Source organism: Macaca nemestrina, chromosome X (assembly GCF_043159975.1).
Source record: "Macaca nemestrina isolate mMacNem1 chromosome X, mMacNem.hap1, whole genome shotgun sequence".
NCBI classification, from domain to species: Eukaryota; Metazoa; Chordata; class Mammalia; order Primates; family Cercopithecidae; genus Macaca; species Macaca nemestrina.
This window is the reverse complement of record NC_092145.1, coordinates 134,103,232-134,125,114: the sequence shown is the minus strand read 5'-3', so window position 1 is coordinate 134,125,114 and position 21,883 is coordinate 134,103,232. Positions and strand designations below refer to the sequence as shown.

Below are 21,883 nucleotides of genomic sequence, written 5' to 3'. Positions count from 1 at the left end.
AATTGAACCAAGAAAGATATTTTTAGTTGTGTGAAAGGTGTTAGTTTCTCATCTGTTGGTTTTAATTTATTAGTATGCAGTCTAGGTGATCAGCTTTCCAAATGAGTTTCTGCTTTCACATTATTCCAGCAAGACATTTATAATTAATGCTACAGGAAAATTACACTGGGGCAATATTTAGTCAATCTTTTCCAATAGGAAACAAAAGCATAAATCTAGCACTAGATGGAAAAAAACAGAATACAAGATTGCTTTAGAATAAATAAGGTAAATGTTGATTAATTTACCTACAGCTACATTTTTCTTCGATGAAATTCTATTTGGATGCTGTGCCCATCTTTGTTTAAACTCATTGTTTCATCTTGTCATAACTATTATTTATTTACACCCTGCCATTTGTGCTTAAAAATAAAGTCATTGCTTAAAAGGACAAGCTCTAATTTCTCTTCTTTATTTTGAAGTCATTATGTGGGTTTTACTTTTTCTAATTATGCTTGGTTCATCGTGATAAGAAAAGATGTTATCCCCAAAATGTACAAATAGAACTCAAAGAGAATTTTCTTCAAGAAAAAATAGAAATGGGAAGAATGAAAACATTATAACGAGGAAAAACATGTTCTGCCTTCATTTTAGTATTTTTTATTGTTTATCATTGTTATTGTTAGTATCATTACTATTGTCATTATCGTGTACGGTTGTCAATTTGCTTTTATTTGGATTTTTTCCCCAGGAGTTCTGGACTACATGAAATGCTTGGGCATGCTTGAGTTGTAGCACATTTCTGAGCACAATTTATTCTGATTTTTTGGTAGCTATTTGACAGATAAAATAGGACAATGGACAAAGAGCAGAGAATAATATAGGTAGGTGGGTTAGCACGGTTGATAAGCTAAAGGCAAAACAGAGGATTCCAGACAGGTTATATAGGGCTCAGAGTATGTCTTCTGAAATGAGTTTTTCTAAGCCCGAAGAGCTGATAATTTTTCCTATTGTTATTTAACAATTAACAAAAGGAGAGATAATCACCAGTGTCCTCATCATTCTTTTTATGTTCACTACAAAATCTGATGTTGAGCAAAGTTAAGTGAAAGAGGGATCCATAAATAAATTATAATTAACATTTCCTTGACCATAGCTTCTCTATCCAGAAATATGTTTAAGTCAAACATGTTATTTTATGCCAGTGTAGACTTAGTGTCAATTGCTATTAAATTGGTAAATTAAATCAAATTAAACTTTATTAACTTTTGTTTTCATATCTATACATGAGACGATACCATACACTTTATATAAGCTGAAGATATTAAGATGATTTTACTAGATGGAGAAAGGAGAGAGAGAAAAGAATTCAAGGTAGAGGGAACATTATTAGCAAATGCATGTAAGCATACATATGCATATTAAGCATGATTCAATGTAGAGCCAGAACAATGAGTACATTACTAAAAAATTATCATCATAATTTGATTTAAGATAATGAAGGGCTTTGGATGTTGAAATTATTTATAATAGTAACATCATCAAGGACATTATGAAGATTTTCTTTTCCTATTTAGTACTCTTTCCTGTGCCTTTACTTTTTCCTTTTTCTAGATTATGAAATGCAATCTCGTGCTCACTTTTCACTTCAGGTTCCTTTCTATCAAAAGCCCTAACACTGATTGTGAAAGAAACAGTTTAGATCCATTTCTTTGGAATTCTTACATTAGGAATTTTTACAAAGGCACAGGTAGTTATTTATGAAACTCAAGTTGGGTAAATACATAACTAGGTGTAATTCTAAGTGAGGCAGTGTTGGAAGTCAGAAGAGCTTGATTCATTCATTGGAGAAAATCCAGAGTTTAAAGTCTAGAAGCATTTTTATCTCTTACTTTGGAGGACGGAACTTCTAAAGGGAGTTTTCTCTCTTTTACAATTTGAATTACCTCCCTCTGTAGTTCACATCTTAGAGCCATATCTACTACTGCTGACTAAATTGCTAGGATGAATTACCTGCTAGTTAGAAATAACAGGACTATAGAAGATACCCAATTATGAATAGGTTGAGGGCTATAATAATAGAAATAAACTGAATTCTATACAAACCTTTCAGCAGGATACTCAGCAGAAAAAATATTTTTTCAATTGGCCTATAAAAATGACTTGCATTTCTCATGGAGTAAGCCATCTCTCGATCCAAGCAAATGTTGAGTGCTACAAAGTGGAAATCCAATGCTCTTTCCTCCCCATAGATACATAGAAGAGCAAAATAACAATGAAGAATAATAGAGAAGGGAAGCCAAAACTGTTATATTTCAGTTCATTTACAAAATTGAAGTTTGAGGTTAAGAATGTAGAGCAAGAGGTAAGATGCTCATAATAAAGACAGAGAATTCAGTTACCATGGCAAATATCTCACTTTATCCACAATTCATCATCCACCCCCATAAAGATGCCCCAAATAAATCTTTGTTGCCTTTTTCTGCGAGGAGAACATTGTACTCTGCTTCAGGTAAATGGATGGAGTAAAGAACAGGACAGAGTCCATATGCTTTTTAGCCCATAAATCAGGTAAACAGCAGTGTTTCATTCAACAATAACCATCTACTTTACACCAGGCTAAATTTCCTGGGGTTGGTGACACAATTGTATACAAGATAAAGTTCTTGCCTTCATGGAACTTGTATTCCAATGGAAGATGAGACTAATCATTAAATTATCAAACGAATGTACATTGTTTAAAATATAATTAATCATTCAGGTAATGATGAGTGCTATGAAATAATTTCAGTCAATAAGATACAATAGCTATGAGTGGATATTGCTCCTAAATTAAATTGGATCCTTATCAAGAAACCACTCATAGGATTACAGGTAAGGAAGAAACATGATGTGAGCTCCTAATTTTTTTTTTAACAAAAACAAGACAGCAACCTAGATTGACAGCAGCAACAGTAGCATAAGCTTTCTTTTCTCCTTCCCTACAGGAGCATCTGCGATGATGTCTGGATAATTAGGGTCTTACTGAGGTTAAAAAAAGGCCTAATTCTCTCAAAGTGTTTCTTAATATTTTTATATAAAGAGTTTCCTCATTGTTTTAGAAGAACTTACTCTGATAATCCAAGTGATTATGTCCAGGAGAACGACTATAAACTCTAGGCTTTCTGGATTTCTACACCAAATTCAGACTCAGCAGGGATACATCTTCAGTCAAGGGAAGAAAACCAAATCAGGAGAGCAGTGTCCATGAAAAATATCTCTGGCTTCAGAACTTCAGTATTTTGGAAACGCTGTTTCCCCACAGCAAACCCCTAATTTTGAATTGGTATACTTAATCTGTATGACTACGGTACTCTTTAAGTTAGATGCTCACAATAATGAGTTATTTCTCACTTAGCCTTTACCTTGACTCCTTCTCTTTTTCCTTGAATGAAAGTCTTGTATAGCTTTTCTACATCTCCCACCATATCTGTTGGATTACCTATTTTAGCTTACCTAGGGTAAGGTTTTAAAACAAAGGAATGAAGGATTGAGGTTTGGCTACCAGTAAAGGTCAGCCAAGAACATAAGGTACACCTTTATTAGACACTATCACACACTGTTCCATCTTCTTCCCTTTCTTAAATTCTCCATCTGTTTCCTTACACAAATATTTATTGAATATCTATCTATTAGTGCTACATATGGAGCTGGAACTAAGAAAACCACGTATTTTCTTGTGAAAGTCATACTCAGATGACAAAATAATTTTATGTAGCTAAGACCAAGGGGTAAACATTAATTTTAAATAATTATACAAAATACCAGGAAACGAACACTCAAAATCACTAGCATTTACTCTTAACACAGAAATGGTGAAAAAGCTAACTTCAGTAGTCACAGAAAATCAAGGATTAAACATACACTACTGCACACAGCAGCAATTTTAAATAAGCTTTCTGCCTGATAGATGCTGTGTCCTGTTTCTCAGCTATGAATGATATGGCCAATCAAATAATAATAATAATATACTTTACATCAAGGATAACAAATTGTTAAGACTTTACTGAGTATTGCTTTATCAGCAACTATGTAGAATGATAAATCATCATTACCCATCACACACCATTCAAGAACATTAGTAACCTTCCTGAGAGCTCTGTGAAAAATTTCCTCTTTATAATTAACTCTCATTAGAAAGTTGCAGTTTTTTTTTCAGAATGACCACCAATGACATGAATGCAGCTGAGACACAGGTGTTTGATGTTTGGTTTGTTGGTAATAGCTCATCATGCATGAAGTGACTAAATCATTTTTTTACACTACTCATTTTGTTGCATTAAATGGAGAAATTATGATTAGATTTATTATTTCTAAGTTTTTATCGGAAATATCAAAGGAACAGACATTTTTCTGCTGGAATAATAAAATCTGTTATAATGTTTCAATAAATAATGTTTTACATTGATATTTAAAATACCCATATTAGGACACACCAAAGGGGAACAAGAGTTGCCTTGACAGGGCTCCCACTGGTCAAACTGGGACAATTTGAACATCAGAAAGAATAATAATGGTAATGGTTTATATTATATTGAATATAAAAAAGAATTCCTGAGGATCCTCAGCCAGTGTCTTCTTCTTATGCCTCTCTTGCCTTTTTTTTAAGGTAAATAAATAATTTTTTAAAAAGGTCCTTAAGTCCGGACCTGTGCTAGAGTTATATTTCTAAGGAGCATCTAAGAGAAATGTGAATTTTTATCCCTTTTCTGAGTGACTTTTTATTTTGTCTGGCCAGCTGTCCTCACTTCATGTGGGTTGGTGCCTTTGCCTGCCTCTTTGTCTCTTCATTCTCTGTCCTCTCCCCATTGCCATGATTGGGACTGTGAATGTCAGTCACTGACATTTCTGAGTCGAAATGGTGGCATATTGGGTTACTAACTGCTTCCTTCAAGAACCATCTGTAATTACATTCAAAGGGTTTACCATTTTGGATCCAAATTTAAATCCAAAACTGGATTTACCAATTTAATCCAAAAGGGAGCTAAGTGAGGTGGTGTGTGCCAGTAGCTCTAGCTACTTAGGAGGCTGAGGCAGGAGGTTGGCTTGAGACCATGAGTTTGAGGGCAAATGCTGTTGGAGAAGCTATTCAGCAGTAGGAGAAGGGACCTCCAGAAGAAGCAGAGAAGTTTTGCTCAGGGATCATTGCCATGGGTCTTTTTCTTTCTTTTAGTGATTTCTTCAGGGAACCATGTAATCAGAATGTCCAGACGAGTGCAGCTTCATTTGATGATTTGAACAAAACTTTGCACAGAAGCTTATATCAAGATACAAAGATCATGGATGCTTGTAGATACGATGAACTACAAAAGAAAATTTGAGGTCAGCCATCCATCAGACGTAGTCAACAAATAATGTGGATGGAAACTGGCTAGTCTCTTCTGTACACAGAAGTAAAATGATTATTGATGAAACAAGACATCAGCCTGACAGGTGAAGCCAGCTGGACTTCTGGGTTAGGTGAGGACTTGGAGAACTTTTCTGTCTTACAAAAGGATTGTAAAATGTACCAATCAGCACTCTGTAGCTAGTATTGTAAAACGCACTAATCAGCGCTCTGAGGCTAGCTAGAGGTTTGTAAAATGCGCCAATCAGTGCTCTGTGAAAATGCACCAATCAGCAGTCTGTGGCTAGCTAGAGGTTTGTAAAGTGAACCAATCAGTACACTGTAAAATGGACCAATCAGCACTCTGTAAAATGGCCTGATCAGCAGGACATGGGCAGGGACAAATAAGGGAATAAAAGCTAGCCAACCCAGCAAGCAGCGGCAACCTGCTTGGGTCCCCTTCCACGGTGTGGGAGCATTGTTCTTTCGCTCTTCACAATAAATCCCACTGTTGCTCACTCTTTGGGTCCATGCCACTTTTAAGAGCTGTAACACTCACCATAAAAGTCTGTGGCTTCATTCTTGAAGTCCGTGAGACCAAGAACCCACTGGAAGGAACCAAATCCGGACACATCTTGGCCACCAGGAAGGGACTATCACCAAGTGGTAATTACCACTGGACCCCTTTCGCTTACCATTCTGTCCTGTTTTTCCGTAGAATTTGGGAGCTAAACATCAGGCACTTGTTGTCCAGTTAAAAGTAACTAGCGTGGCTGCCAGACTAAAGTCACAGGTGTCAGGCTTTCTGGGAAAGGGCTCTATAACAACCCCAACTCTTCAGAGTTGGGAGCATTGGTTTGCCTGGAACCAGCTTCCACTTTTCCAGTACTTCGGGGCTGAGCCGAGAGTTGAGAGAGAGGAAAGCCATTCAGCTCTGTGATCCCAACAAAAAGTTGGTTGACCCTGCAGCCATGAGCAGAACTCTCAAAGTCACGTCACCCAAGCAAGACTCACCCATCTATCCTATCTATCCTGACCCTTGCCTCCTGGGTCCTAATGCCTGTCAGACAAACTTCCTCTCGCCTCTCTTCTCCCAGGCCAGTCCTGCTTCTAAAAACCACTCCCTGTCTCTGGTGCTTTTCTAGTTTCTCCTATAAGAATGATTTCTAGTATAAACTTCAGGACTCTGTTCCCTTCTTTAGGCACCCAGGCTCACCAATCAGACAGACATAATTGTTGCCCAAAGCCCCATCAGGCAGGAGACTATCTGGAATTTTAGGATCCCTCCTCAGACAAGCAGGCCTAACAAAGGCTATTCCTGAAGCTAGGATATGGGAAGCCTGAGAAATGATATCCTTCCTATCCATATGATGAGAAGTGAGGACAAAAGGCATCACTCTTCCAACCCTAGAAATCCCTTCCCTCCCTCAGGGTATGGCCCTCCACTCAGTTTTTGGGACATATCATCTTTAGAGGACAAGGGTAAGGTCCCAATACTAATAGGAAAAAGTGCTTAGGACTCTAACAGGTTTTTGAGAATGCGTCGGTAAGGGCCACTAAATCTGATTTTTCTCGATCCTCTTTGTGGTCTAAGAGGAAAGGCGAGGGTGCAGGTTTTTGAGAATGCATTGGTAAGGGCCACTAAATCTGACCTTCCTCAGTCCTCTTTGTGGTCTAAGAGGAAAACTAGTGTTTCTGCTACTGCTTCTGTGAGCACAGTTGTTCTGATCAGCAGGGTCCAGGGACCGTTGCCAGTTCTCGGGCCAGGGGGTGGGGGGACAAACAAACCAAAACCACAGGCGGTGTTTTCTTTCACATGGGAAACACTCAGGCAGCAACAGGCTCACCCTTGAAATACATCCTAAGCCACTGGGACCAATTTGACCCACAAACCCTGAAAAAGAAGCAGCTTATTATTATTTTTTTTTTGTACTATGGTCTGTCCCCAATATTCTCTCTCTGATGGGGAGAAATGGCCACTTGAGGGAAGTATAAATTACAATACTATCTTGCAGCTTGACCTTTTCTGTAAGAGGGAAGGCAAATGGAGTGAAATACCTTATGTCCAAGCTTTCTTTCCATTGAAGGAGAATCCACATCTATGCAAAGCTTGCAATTTACATCCCACAGGAGGACCTCTCAGCTTACCTCCATATCCTAGCCTTCCTACAGCTCCCCTTCCTATTAATAATAAGCCTCCTCTAATCTCCCCCGCCCAGAAGGAAACAAGCAAAGAAATCTCCAAAGGACCACAAAAAAACCCTGGCTATCAGTTATGTCCCATTCAAGCTGTAGGGCGAGGGGAATTTGGCCCAACACGGGTACATGTCCCCTTCTCCCTCTCTGATTTAAAGCAGATCAAGGTAGACCTGGGAAAGTTTTCAGATGATCCTGATAGGTATATAGATGTCCTACAGGGTCTAGGGCAAACCTTCAACCTCACTTGGAGAGATGTCATGCTATTGTTAGATCAAACCCTGGTCTTTAATGAAAATAATGCAGCTTTAGCTGCAGCCTGAGAGTTTGGAGATAACTGGTATCTTAGTCAAGTAAATGACAGAATGACAGCTGAAGAAAGGGACAAATTCCCTACTGGTCAGCAAGCTGTTCCCAGTGTGGACCCCCACTGGGACCTTGACTCAGATCATGGGAACTGGAGTTGTAAACATCTGCTGACCTGTGTTCTAGAAGGACTAAGGAGAATTAAGGAAAAAGCCCATGAATTATTCAATGATGTCTACCACAACTCAGGGAAAGGAAGAAAATCCTTCTGCCATCCTCGAGTGGCTATGGGAGGCCTAACAAAATATACGCCCCTGTCACCCAACTCCCTCAAGAGTCAATTGATCCTAAAAGATAAGTTTATTACCCAATCAGCCACAGATATCAGGAGAAGGCTCTAAAAGCAAGGCCTGGGCCCTGAACAAAATCTGGAGGCATTATTAAACCTGACAACCTCGGTGTTCTATAGTAGGGCCCAAGAGGAACAGGCCGAAAAGGAAAAGCGAGATCAGAAAAAGGCTGCAGCCTTACTCATGGCCCTCAGACAAACAAACCTTGGTGGTTCAGAGAAGACAGAAAATGGAGCAAGCCAATCACCCAGTAGGGCTTGTTATCTGTGTGGTTTGCAAGGACGGAGCAGGCCAATCACCCAGTAGGGCTTCTTATCTGTGTGGTTTGCAACGACACTTTTAAAAAGATCTTCCAACGAGAAACAAGCTGCCTCCTTACCCATGTCTACTACGCCGAGGCAATCACTGGACGGCACACTGTCCCAGAGGACAAAGATTCTCTGGGACAGAAGCCCCCAACCAGATGATCCAACAACAGGACTGAGGGTGCCTGGGGCAAGCGCCAGCTTGTGTCATCACCCTCACTGAGCCCCAGGTACATTTAACTATCAAGGGCCAGGAAATTGACTTTCTCCTGGACACTGGCATGGCTTTATCAGTGTTAAGCTTCTGTCCCAGACAGCTGTCCTCAAGGTCCGTTACCAACTGAGGAATCCTGGGACAGCCTGTAACCAGGTATTTCTCCCACCTCCTTAGTTGTAATTGGGAAACTTTGCTGTTTTCAAATGCCTTCCTTGTTATGCTTTAAAGTCCCACACCCTTATTAGGGAGGGACATATTAGCCAAAGCTGGAGCTATTATCTATATGAATATGGGGAACAAGTTACCCATCTGTTGTTCCCTACTTGAGGAGGGAATCAATCCTGAAGTCTGCGCATTGGAAGGACAATTCAGAAGGGCAAAAAAATGCCTGCCCAGTACAAATCAGGCTAAAAGTCCCCACCACTTTTTCTTATCAAAGGCAACATCCCTTAAGGCCTGAAGCTCATAAAGGATTACAGGATATTGTTAGAGATTTAAAAGCTCAAGGCTTAGTAAGAAAATGCAGCAGTCCCTGCAACACCCCAATTCTAGGAGTACAAAAACTGAATGGTCAGTGGAGACTAGTGCAAGATCTTAGACTAATCAATGAGGCAGTAATTCCTCTATATCCAGTTGTACCCAACCCCTATACCCTGCTCTCTCAAATACCAGAGCAAGCAGAATGGTTCACTGTTCTGGACCTCAAGGATGCCTTCTTCTGTATTCCCCTGCATACTGACTCCCAGTTTCTCTACCTTCGAGGATCCCACAGACCACACACCCCAACTTAATGGATGATCTTGCCCCAAGGGTTTAGGGATAACCCTCATTTGTTTAGTCAGACACTGGCCCAAGATCTAGGCTACTTCTCAAGTCCAGGCACTCTAGTCCTTCAGTATGTGGATGATTTACTTTTGGCTACCAGTTCAGAAGCCTCATGCCAGCAGGCTACTCTAGATCTCTTAAACTTTCTAGCTAATCAAGGGTACAAGGTGTCTAAACCAAAGGCCCAGTTCTGCCTACAAGTCAAATATCTAGGCCTAATCTTAGTCAGAGGAACCAGGGCTCTCAGCAAGGAACAAATACAGCCTATACTGGCTTATCCTCATCCTAAGACATTAAAACAGTTGCGGGGGTTCCTTGGAATCACCAGCTTTTGCTGACTATGGATCCCCGGATACAGCGAGATAGCCAGGCCCCCCTATACTCTAATCAAGGAGACCCCGAGGGCAAATACTCATCTAGTAGAATGGGAACCAGAGGCAGAAACAGCCTTCAAAACCTTAAAGCAGGCCCTAGTATAAGCTCTAGCCTTAAGCCTTCTCACAGGACAAAACTTCCCACAGGACAAAACTTCTCTTTTTACCTATAAGACTCGTGGAACAACCCAACAACCAATGGCATACCTAAGTAAGGAATTGATATAGTAGCAAAAGGCTGGCCTCACTGTTTATGGGTAGTTGCGGCGGTGGCCATCTTAGTGTCAGAGGCTATCAAAATAATACAAGGAAAGGATCTCACTGCCTGGACTACTCATGATGTAAATGGCATACTAGGTGCCAAAGGAAGTTTATGGTTATCAGGCAACCACCTGCTTAGATACCAGGCGCTACTCCTTGAGTGACTGGTGCTTCAAATACACACGTGTGCATCCCTCAACCCTGCCGCTTTTCTCCCAGAGGATGGGGAACCAATCGAGCATGACTGCCAACAAATTATCGTCCAAACTTAGGCCGCCTGAGAGGATCTCTTAGAAGTCCCCTTAACTAATCCTGACCTTAACCTATATACTGATAGAAGTTCATTTGTGGAGAATAGGATATGAAGGGCAGGTTATGCCATAGTTAGTGATGTAACAGTACTTGAAAGTAAGTCTCTTCCCCCAGGGACCAGTGCCCAGTTAGCAGAACTAGTGGCACTGACCTGAGCCTTAGAACTGGGAATGGGAAAAAGAATAAATGTGTATACAGATAGCAAGTATGCTTATCTAATCCTGCATGCCCATGCTGCAATATGCAGAGAAAGGGAGTTCCTAACCTAAGGGGAAACCCATTAAATACCATAAGGAAATCACAGAGTTATTGCATGCAGTGCAAAAACCCAAGAAAGTGGCAGTCTTATACTGCCGAAGCCAAAGCCAAAGGGGAAGGAGAAGGGAGAAGAGCAGCATAAGTGGCTGGCAGAGGTAGGGAAAGACCAGCAGAAAGTCAAAGAAAGAGAGAGGGGAAAGACAGAAAGTAAAAGAGAGAAGGAAAGAGAGAGAGGAAGACATAGAGAGACAAAGAGGGAGTCAGAGGGAAAGAGACAAAGTCAAAGATAGAAAGAAAGAGAGAGGGAGAAAGTCAAAGAGAGAGAGTAGTAAAGAAAAAACAGTGCATCCTATTCCTTTAAAAGCCAGGGTAAAAAAATAAAAAATTAAAATTAAAAAAAAAAAGCCAGGGTAAATTTAAAACCTATAATTGATAATTGAAGGTCTTCTCCATGACCCTATAACACTCCGATAGCACCTTGTTGTTAGTGTAAACAAGGGCATAGCCCGAAAGCACTGAGGTCACTAAAAACCTTCCTATCAAAAATCCTTAACCCAGCAGGTTTCCTAACAGGGGATCTAAATCTTAATTAGTTACCATACAAAGGTCCTACCAGACCCAGTAGGAACTCCCTTCAGGACAGGACCATAGATGGTTCCTCCCAGAAGACTAAGGGGAAAACACACAATGAGTATTCAGTAAGTGATAAGGAAACTCTTGGAGAAGCAGAGTTAGGAAAATTGCCTAATAATTGGTCTGCTCAAACGTGCCAGCTGTTTGCACTCAGCCAAGCCTTAAAGTACTTACAGAATCAGGAAAGAGCCATCTATACCAATTTTCAGTTAATATGGACTGAACGAGGTCTTACTAATAGCAAAGAATAATTGAAATCCCAAACTTACAAGGTTTTCAACAAAAGTAAAGTTTGCTAAACGTTAACAGTGTAACATGTATTATCATAACTTCTAATCTTGTGGAAATCAGAAATAACGAAGAAATAAATAACGAAAGAAATAACGAAATCCATCCTTACTCTACAATCCCAAATAGACTCTTTGGCAGCAGTGACTCTCCAAAACCACCGAGGCCTAGACCTCCTCACTGCTGAGAAAGGAGGACTCTGCACCTTCTTAGGGGAAGAGTGTTGTTTTTACACTAACCAGTCAGGGATAGTACGAGATGCTGCCCGGCATTTACAGGAAAAGGCTTCTGAAATCAGACAATGTCTTTCAAACTCTTATACCAACCTCTGGAGTTGGGCGACATGGCTTCTCCCCTTTCTAGGTTCCATGACAGCCATCTTGTTATTACTCGCCTTGGGTGGGGGCCTTGTATTTTTAACCTCCTTGTCAAATTTGTCTCCTCCAGGATTGATGCCATCAAGCTATAGATGGTCTTACAAATGGAACTCCAAATGAGCTCAACTAACAACTTCTACTGAGGATCCCTGGCCGACCCATTGACCCTTTGGCTGGCCTAGAGAGTTCCCCTCTGGAGGACACTACCACTGCGGGGCCCCTTCTTCGCCCCTATCCATTTTTTAGAGGCAAAATCGATACAGGCTTCCTGGACAGAATAAGTCAGGGTACTGACACTGCCTCGTGTGGATGCGCTGCCGGGGGGTCCTCCATGCCCCCCTCAGGGCTGAAAGTGGACCTCAGACAAAATTCTGTTCAGAGATTTCATTGATTGTGTCTTCAAAGCAAATACCAGTCCAGCTCAACAGCCATCAGTCCACACAGAGCATCTCACAGCCTCCACCACCTCCATCCCTTCTGTGGTCTAATGGTCAAGGACAGCATGGGTCACAGCCACCCCATACTTCTCTCCCTACCGAGTTGGACACCAGCCATGAATACTCTGTTTTCTCCGCCTTTGAAAACAGCTGTAACAACCCATCCTCACCACCTCTGCCTTGCACAGAGTTCTCCAGCTCCATGCCTGGCCTGGGCATCGTGCCTCCCCCACCTCCCCCTCTCCCTGGCATGACAGTGCTTACTCTGCCCAGTACAGCCATTCCCCCACCTCCTCCTCTACTGGGTACAGAAATGCTTCCACCCCCCCACCCCCACCCAAAGTGGGAATACCTCCTCTGTCCCCTCTACCGGGAGTGGGAATACCTCCCCGCCCCACTCCCCAGAGTGGGCATACCGCCTCCCCCCATTATTCCTGGAGCTGGAATACCCTCTCTGCCCCCTGTACCCAGAGTGGGAATACCCCTTCCACCCCCTCTACCTGAAGCGGGAATACCTCTTCCGCCCCAACTTCCTGGAGTGGGAATACCTCCTTTGTCCCCTCTACTCAGAGCAGGAATACATCCTCCACCCCTCTACCCTTCTACCTGGAGTGGGAATAACCCTTTCACCCCTTCTACCTGAAGCGGGAATACCTCCTCTGCCCCCTCTACCTGGTGCTGGGATTCCCCCGCCTCCTCCCTTGCCAGGTATGGGGATTCCAACTGCTCCAGCTCCTCCTCCTACTCCACCTGAGAGAGGAATCTCCCCACCCACTCTGCTTCCTCCATCAGGCCCTCCACTCCTCCCACAAGTTGGGAGGAGCATTTTACCAACACCGCAGGTGTGTGGATTTCTTCCTCTTCCATTGCCAAATGGCTTGTTTAGATTAGGGATGAATCAGGACAAAGGGAGTAGGAAGCAGCCCAGAGAGCCTTGTCGACCAATGAAGCCTCTTTACTGGACAAGAATTCAATTACTTAGTAAAAGAGACTCCAGTGCTTCACTTATTTGGGAAAAAATTGAAGAGCCATCTATAGATTGTCATGAATTTGAGGAATTGTTTTCTAAAACTGCTGTAAAGAAGAGAAACAAACCTATCTCTGATACCATCTCAAAGTCGACAGCTAAACAATGCTAAAAGCACCAGTGGGCCAGGCGCGGTGGCTCATGCCTGTAACCCCAACACTTTGGGAGGCCAAGGCGGGTGGATCACGAGGTCAGGAGATCAAGACCATCCTGGATAACACGGTGAAACCCTGTCTCCACTGAAAATATAAAAAATTAGCCAGGCATGGTGGCATGCACCTGTAGTCCCAGCTAGTCAGGAGACTGAGGCAGGAGAATCACTTGAACCCGGGAGGCAGAGGTTACAGTGAGCCAAGATCACACCACTGCACTCCAGCCTGGGCAACAGAGCAAGACTCTGTCTCAAAATAAATAAATAAATAAATAAATAAATAAATAAATAAAAATAAAAAGCACCAGCATACTCTGTGGATGGAGCCAGAAATCAAACCTTGTCTCTATGAAAGGGCCAGAAAGAAACATCTTGCCATTGACCAGAGAGCAGGAAGTGAAGCAAAATGTCTGAATGAATACTGAATGACCATTTACTGAATTATTAAAAGTTTATTATGTGATTCTATTCAATAAACATGTGCTAGGTGATTCAAAATTAAGAAAAAAAAAAAAAGGATTCCTAAGTCCACAGTAATACACAAAACAAAATGAGAAGAGGGAAAGTTCTTCATTACACAAACATGCTATCTAATACATTTAGATGTAACAATACAATTGGAAAATCACCAATGTCCTTTGCAACCACTAATACAATTACTGATTTAGGCAAGAATAATGAACAGATGCTAAAACCATTAGGCGAAGTGTAGTAGGAGGCCAAGATAGTAATATATTCTCATAGTATGAAGGCACAAGTTGCTTATTAATTACAATGAGAAAATTATCTCTATAATAAAGAGAGCTAGAAAACACCATCTTAATCCAGTCTTCAAACTTACCATAACAATGAGACAAACTGGCATTATGTGCTTTCTGATACACTATAATGAAAAGTACACACATTATATTTGTAGGATTCTTATAAAATGATCTTTAACATGAATATAATCACAAGGAAACATTTAGATAAATAAGAATGTGAGCCATTCTACAAGACAATTGACCTGGACTCTTTAACATATCCCCATGAAGAAAGACAAAAACAGTGGTGGGAAATTTTTAGATTAATAGAAGCTAAGGAGATATGATCATCAAATGCAGTAAGTGATCCTCAGTTGGATATTGGGGTAGAAACAAAGATTTGTAAAAGAGCATTGGGGAAATTTGAATATGGACTCTGTGTTGACTACAATTGTATCATTGTTAAAATTATTGGGTGTGATAGTACTCTGAGGTTATGTAGTAGGATGTCCTTAATTTTAGGAGATACAGGATAAAGTATTTATGATCTGTCATCATATCTACAATTTAATTTCAAGTGCTTCAGCAAAGATGATGCCACAGATATAGGCATAGGTCCAGTAAACGTTTTTAAATGTTTTAAAATAGTCATCTTTTGATGAAAGTTTTTATTATTATGTTGTGGCACTCTCAGATTTTCTCAGCTACTTGGTTACAAAATGTAGTCTTAAAATGGATCAGCCCTTTTCCATACCATAGGTAGATTATAAAGTTATAAAGTCTTATTTTATCTTTATATGTTAACAAAAATGTGGACCATGCCCATCATTCCATACTAATAAAAACATAGAAAGGGTTTGGAGAAAGGAAAGGAGAGATAATATAAGCAGAGTTTTGGAAGCAAAAGCAATAGTATCTGGAGAAAAGGAAAGGAAAGATTTTATAGTTTTTCCTTGTGTTTTTATGTTACATGAAAGTAAGCATTTTTGTATGTATTATTCACTACTCTGTTCTAACTGCCTAAAATAGTGCTGCCACAAAATAGATAATACATGGATATTTGAAAGAATGTGAGGTTATACTAAGTGCCTTTATACAAACTCATTTAAATTTATACAACGTATATATATGTGCATATGTGTGTATATATATACACACACATATATATATACACACACGCACATATATATATGGAAGGAGAGAGAGAGAGAGAGAGAGAGAGAGAGAGAGAGAGACTAACACCCAGAATGTTATACAGATGGAATAGAGAGTCGATTACTTGCTGGGATATACTAAGGCAACAGCTTGAGTCTAGCTCGATTCATTCCCACAGCCCATATATCAGATACACAGCCCTTCTAAACATCATTTAGTTCTTTCCCTTCAATTTATAAGAAAGGAAGCACAGAGGTGGGAATATGTCTTTATGAAGGTAGTATAAATAGTTAATTGCAAAACAAAACTGATGCCCTATGTTATTTACCCTAGTCTACATAGAACATAAAATCTGCTAGACTTTGCTAATAAGGAAAATTATATGGTATAGAGGAAACTGCTCTGGATGTAGCGTTAGATGTCCCTGTGTTCAAATCTTAGTTCTGTTCCTACTGCCACACAGTTGTCAATAAATATTTGTTAAATGAATGGCTATTTTACACATATCTCATCACCTCTTCTTTTATTTAGATGGACATATTGACTTCATAGCTTTGTTGTGAGGAACAAGATTCATGACTGTCACATCACTTCTCTTTTCCAAAATGAATATTTATTTCGAAATCAAATCTATTCGTATTGGAGGAATCATTGCTTGTCTACTCTTACTCTTGAAAATATCTGAAAAAAGGCACTTTAGCAAGTTAATAACTACAGAATCTTCTTACTCTGAAGTAATATTCCTCTGGATTTTCCACTTAAATCTTCTTTAAATTAATATCAGATGGCTCTTGTGGCATATATTGCAAATAATGGCTGGCATCTGGATATTTCTCTTCTGAGCCTCATGTAAAAATTATTCTTCCCAACTTTTTAAAGATAAATATAACTATATGAGTAGTTCTGGTTAATGAAAATGGGCCACGATGATGTGTGTCAGTATGAGACACATCAGCTCAGCTCATCCCCTGCCTTGGTGATCGCTAAAACACTTCAGGAGGATCTTTCTTTAACTTGGGCCCTTGAGTAACAGCAATGAGAAAAGTTTTCCTGCTAATCTTTATTAGAAATTAAACAAATAAATTCATCTTGATTTATACAATAAGGTTTTGGGGAATGGATATTTGAATACAGTTCCTAAACTTGCCTTTTAGCTGTCAACACCACAATTGAAGCAGGGCAATTTAGGTTACCTGTATTAGTTTACAACTTTCCTTCTCCCTTTTGAGCCTCCCTATATCCTCTCTGCTGCTCAAGTTCAGTTAAAGATTTTGTTTATCTCACTGAAAAATAAAAAAGTCAGAAAACAATTTCACACTGACCTGGTACCACTAAATTGGTCATTCTTTTCTCCCCATTTTGACTATGATTGAACTGTCTGTGGTACTTCTATCTAAGCCAATTTCTCCATTTGCACACTAGATTCCATCTCCTTTCTTACTCCATGGTATTTTTCTGAAGATGTTTCCTTCTCTTATGCTTCATTGCTTTTCCCTTTTCTTTTTTTTCTTTTTTTTTTTTTTTTTTTTTTTGAGACGGAGTCTCGCTCTGTCACCCAGGCTGGAGTGCAGTGGCCGGATCTCAGCTCACTGCAAGCTCCGCCTCCCGGGTTCACGCCATTCTCCTGCCTCAGCCTCCCGAGTAGCTGGGACTACAGGCGCCTGCCACCTCGCCCGGCTAAGTTTTTGTATTTTTAGTAGAGACGTGGTTTCACTGTGTTACCCAGGATGGTCTCGATCTCCTGACCTCGTGATCCGCCCGTCTCGGCCTCCCAAAGTGCTGGGATTACAGGCTTGAGCCACCGCGCCCGGCCTGCTTTTCCCTTTTCTAATGGATCAACTTCCATCATCATACTATCCTCTGGTTACCTCTCCTATCTAAAATAAATCAAAATCCTGCCAGGAAGGGGAAAAATATTTTCCACCTTCCTCATCAGTCACTGAGTTTTTTCAATTTATATTTTGATCATAAAACCCATTAATATAATACCATGCCTGTCATATTTGCAAAATATGCACCTGAGCTATGATCACCACCTTGGTAAGTACAAGTATAACAAAATTTCCCAAATGTAATCCATTCTAAACAAGGCAAGAATAATCACACAATTCTTAATATGTCCCATCCACACTAACTACATGAAATATTCATACTCAACATTAATATAATATTGTTTAGAATAATTTTAGATTTACAAAAATGTTGTAAGGACATCCAGAGAGTTCTCATATACTCCATACTAAGTTTCATCTATTATTAACTTACATTAGTGTGATATATTTGTTACCCTTAGTATTGATACACTGTTATTAACCAAAGTCCATACTTTATTCAGATTACCTCGGTTTTTAGCTGATGTTCTTTTTACTTCCCAGGTTCCCATTCAAGTTATCATATTACATTTAGTCATCACGTAGTCCTTAGGCTCCTCTACCCTGTGATAGTTTCTCAGACTTCCCATGCTTTTGCTGACCTTTGAAGGTTTTGAGGAGTATTGATCAGCTATTTTGTAAAATATCTCTCAATTTCGTTTTGTCTGATGTGTTTCTCCTAATTAGACTGGGGTTATGGGTTTTGGGAGGAAGACCACAGAGGTAAAGTGTCATTCTCATCATATCATGTCAAGAGTTCAAGGTATTATCATCATGCCTTATCACTGCTGATGTTAACGTTGATTACCAAGTTGAGGTAATATTTGTCAGGTATCTCCACTGTTGAGTAACTCTTTTTCCCCCTATCCACACTGTATTTTTGGAAGGAAGTCACTATGCACAGCCCATACTTAAGAGGTTGGAAGTTATGTGCCATCTTCTTCTTCTTTTAGAGACACAATCTCACTCTGTTGCCCAGGCTGGAGTGCAGTGGTACGATGATAGCGCTCTGTAACCTCAAAGTCCTGGGCTCAGGTAACCTGCTTGTCTTGGCCTCCCAAAGAGCTAGAATTACAAGTGTGAGCCACCACGCCCAGCAATGCCACTTTCTGGAGAGGAGGAAAGCCTATAGAATTTATTTGGAATTTTTCTACACAGAAATTTTGTCTATTCTTTTCCATTTACTTATTCATTCAATCATTTATTTCAGTGCGGTGTCTTTAATACTACATTGTGTATTTTGTTGTTCAAATTGTTCTGGCTTTGGCCATTGGAAGCTGTTTCAGTAAGCTCCTGTATCACTTTGACATAACCGTATCGTGGATTTTTTTTAGCACTACCTTATTTTTTGGCACCATAAAATGTACCAGGTTCATCTTGTATTTTCCCAGCCTCGATTCTATAATCAACTATTTCTCTGAGGAGCCCTGGTTCCTTTTCTTGGGAATGAAATTGGAAACCAAGATCTGGGCCCTGGATATGCTCATTGTTACATGGGTGTTATTATTTTCAGGCCCTTTAAGCTAACAGAGCAAGGAAATATATGTGCATGTACTAACCTGTGTGTGCGTGTGTGTGTGTATATATATATATATATACACACACACACACACACATATCTATAAATATTTCTGTGTGTATTTATTTGTATGTACAGTAATGAAACACAATTTATACTAATGTCTCAAACTTTAATCCAATGCCACATTGATTATTCTAGCTTTTCCCTCTTGTTTATCTGTATCCTCTCCCTCCAATAGTGAAAAACCTCGGTCCCACCATCTGACATCCATGTCCTTAATTTTTCAATTCCACTATATATGTATGGTAATTTCAGAATTGGTAACCCATACCCCAGGATAAATAATTTTATTACTTGTACTAGAGTACAGTTGCTTTTGTCTTTAGTCTTAAATTCTCTACCCATTTCCAAAGTTATGTGAGTCAGCACCTTCCACTCCCAACCGCACTCCCTTCAATAAGGTTATTTCATAGATGCAGACTCTATAACAGTATGCATTTCATCCTGGGATTTCCCTAATCATTTAAATATTTTTAAAATTTGCGAACATTAAGGCTCATTCTTTGCGTTGTAAAATTCTATGGAATTTGTCAGATGCACAGGGTCATGAACCCACCACCACAGTGTCATACACAATAGCTTTACCACCCTAAAATATCCCTTATGTCTCACCTACTCAACATTCCTCCATTCCCAAATTCTTGGCAGCAAGTGCTGATATGCTTGTCATCTTTACCGCTTTTCCTTTTCAGGAATGTAATATAAATTGAATTGTGGTGTACGTAGTCTTTTCAACTCTTTTGTCCTACTTAGCAATATGCATTTAAGATTCATATATGTCTTTGCTTATATTGGTAACTCACCCTTTTGTATCACTGAATAGTATTCCACCATATGGTTGGAACACATTTTATTTATCTATTTTCTTTTTTTGATGGACATCTAGGTTGCTTCAAGTTTTTGGTGATTAAAAATAAACCTGCTATAAGCATTCATGTACAGGTGTTCATGTGGACATTAGTTTTCAAATCAGTTAGGTATCTACCTAACTGCTACCTAGAAGCAGTCAGACTTCTAGGTCATTTGGTAAGACTATTTTTTGCTTTGTAAGAAATTGTGAAATTGCATTTTGAAAGAGGCTATATCCACATTACATTTTATTAAAAAGAAAAAAAACTACTTTGGATTTTTAGCCTTTGCAGGTGGATTTCATAATAATGGAAATGGATTCATTAATAACTGTGAATTGAATAAGACATATCTCAAGCTTGCCCCATGGGACATTTATCACAGAACAGTGCCAATATACCCAGCCTTAATGTGTCCTCCCAACCATCAGCTTTTGATATTGAGGCAATTTGGCTCACAGCCAGATGGTGTGAAATAGCTTTGTGCATTAGTACAGAAAAAATTTCTAGAGCCCCAGTGCTCATAATTTGCCAGATTCTGTGGCGATAGAGCAGTGTATTGTAAGGAAGAGCTTTCAACTTCCCCATTCTGCATCTCAGCAGTGAAAAAGAAGACAGCAGTGTTTTTGTTTGTTTTTTTGTTTGCTTTTAATAGAATCTGCTCTGTCCACACTCAGCTCAGTAAGGGAAAAAATGAAAATTAAGTATTTCACAGGTGTGAATCTGAAATATAAGGAATGATAAGCCTGTCAAAGCTTGGGCTATAATAATCCAAAGCATAGCACCTTAGCATGCTGAGTACTTTAAGCTGAAAGAAATTGGGCAGGCCCCAGAAGGAAGAAATTGTCGCTGACCTCCCATTCTCCCTCCCTACTTTCTCCCCCTGAAGTGGGTTATAAAACTTGTATTTCCCTTTCCAAAAGCAAGCCATAAAACATAAGAAGGTCAGTTTCTGACCTCTTCTTTCCCCTTAAAGATGCTCAGGTGACAGGTGTATGGACAAGTGATCTGTGTCCATACATGGGGAGATTAAAGGTCATACAGAGACACAGGAAATAATCTGAACAAACAGGCCTGGATGAAGTTTCCCCCAGTTTTATTTTCAGGCTTGGCTAGGAACCCTAGGAAAGTTGAGGATTCGGACCTCTACTCTAATTATAAAATCTCAAATTGATATAGGAGTTAATAAGAAATTATCTAGGCAGTTAGTAAGGATAAAAGAGTTATTGGTGGAATTTCCTTTTAATAAAAAGCAGCCCCTATATCATTTCCTTTCTAACAAAAAGCAGCCTGAAAAATCAAGCTGCAAGCATAGATAAGCAAGCTGGAAGCTTGCATAGGTGAATGCCAGCAGCTGTGCCAATAGAAAAGGGATACCTGGAAGCCAGGTACATTTAACATGGAGGTTTTCTCTTCCCTTTTCTTTGTCTCCATGTGTGCAGGTGTCATGGCACCGGTGAAGTAGAGGCCCCATCTTTATAATAAAGGATCAGGGTGGGATGGCCAGGCGCCTCGCATGCTATGTAAATGGCACACCTATTCCAACCAATCCACTATGCCCTATGTAAATTAGACACCACCTCGCCCCAAACCCGGAAGCCCACTCTGGCCCCCTTCCTCTGCACAAGGAAGATCTCTTTCTTTCACCTATTAAACTTCTGCTCTTAAACCTTCTTGTGTGTGTCCACGTCTTCAATTTCCTTAGCACGAGACAACAAACCTTGGGTATTTTCCGAAAGAAACAATGCTGCTTCAAAATCACTTAGAAAGAAAAGTTAGATTCATGTCTTCTGTTGTCCCTTTTCCTGCCGTTTGCCCATCATTTGGATCCTTATGGATTAAAGCTGTACTACTGAAACTTTAGCCAGCATCACAATCACCTAGAAGGCCTATTAAAGCACAGACTGCTAAGATCCCACCTTGAAGTTTCTCATTCAGTAGGTCCAAGGAGGAGTCTGAGAATTTTCTTTTCTAACATATTCCCAAGTCATGCTGATGCAGCTGGTCTAGGGTCCACATATTG

General features: G+C 40.0%; 1 pseudogene; it reads left to right on the top strand.

The window, feature by feature from the left end:
- The first annotated feature begins 9,883 nt into the window (after window positions 1-9,883).
- Window positions 9,884-13,622, top strand: LOC139360694 (formin-2 pseudogene; annotated as a pseudogene).
- The last annotated feature ends 8,261 nt before the right edge of the window (window positions 13,623-21,883 follow it).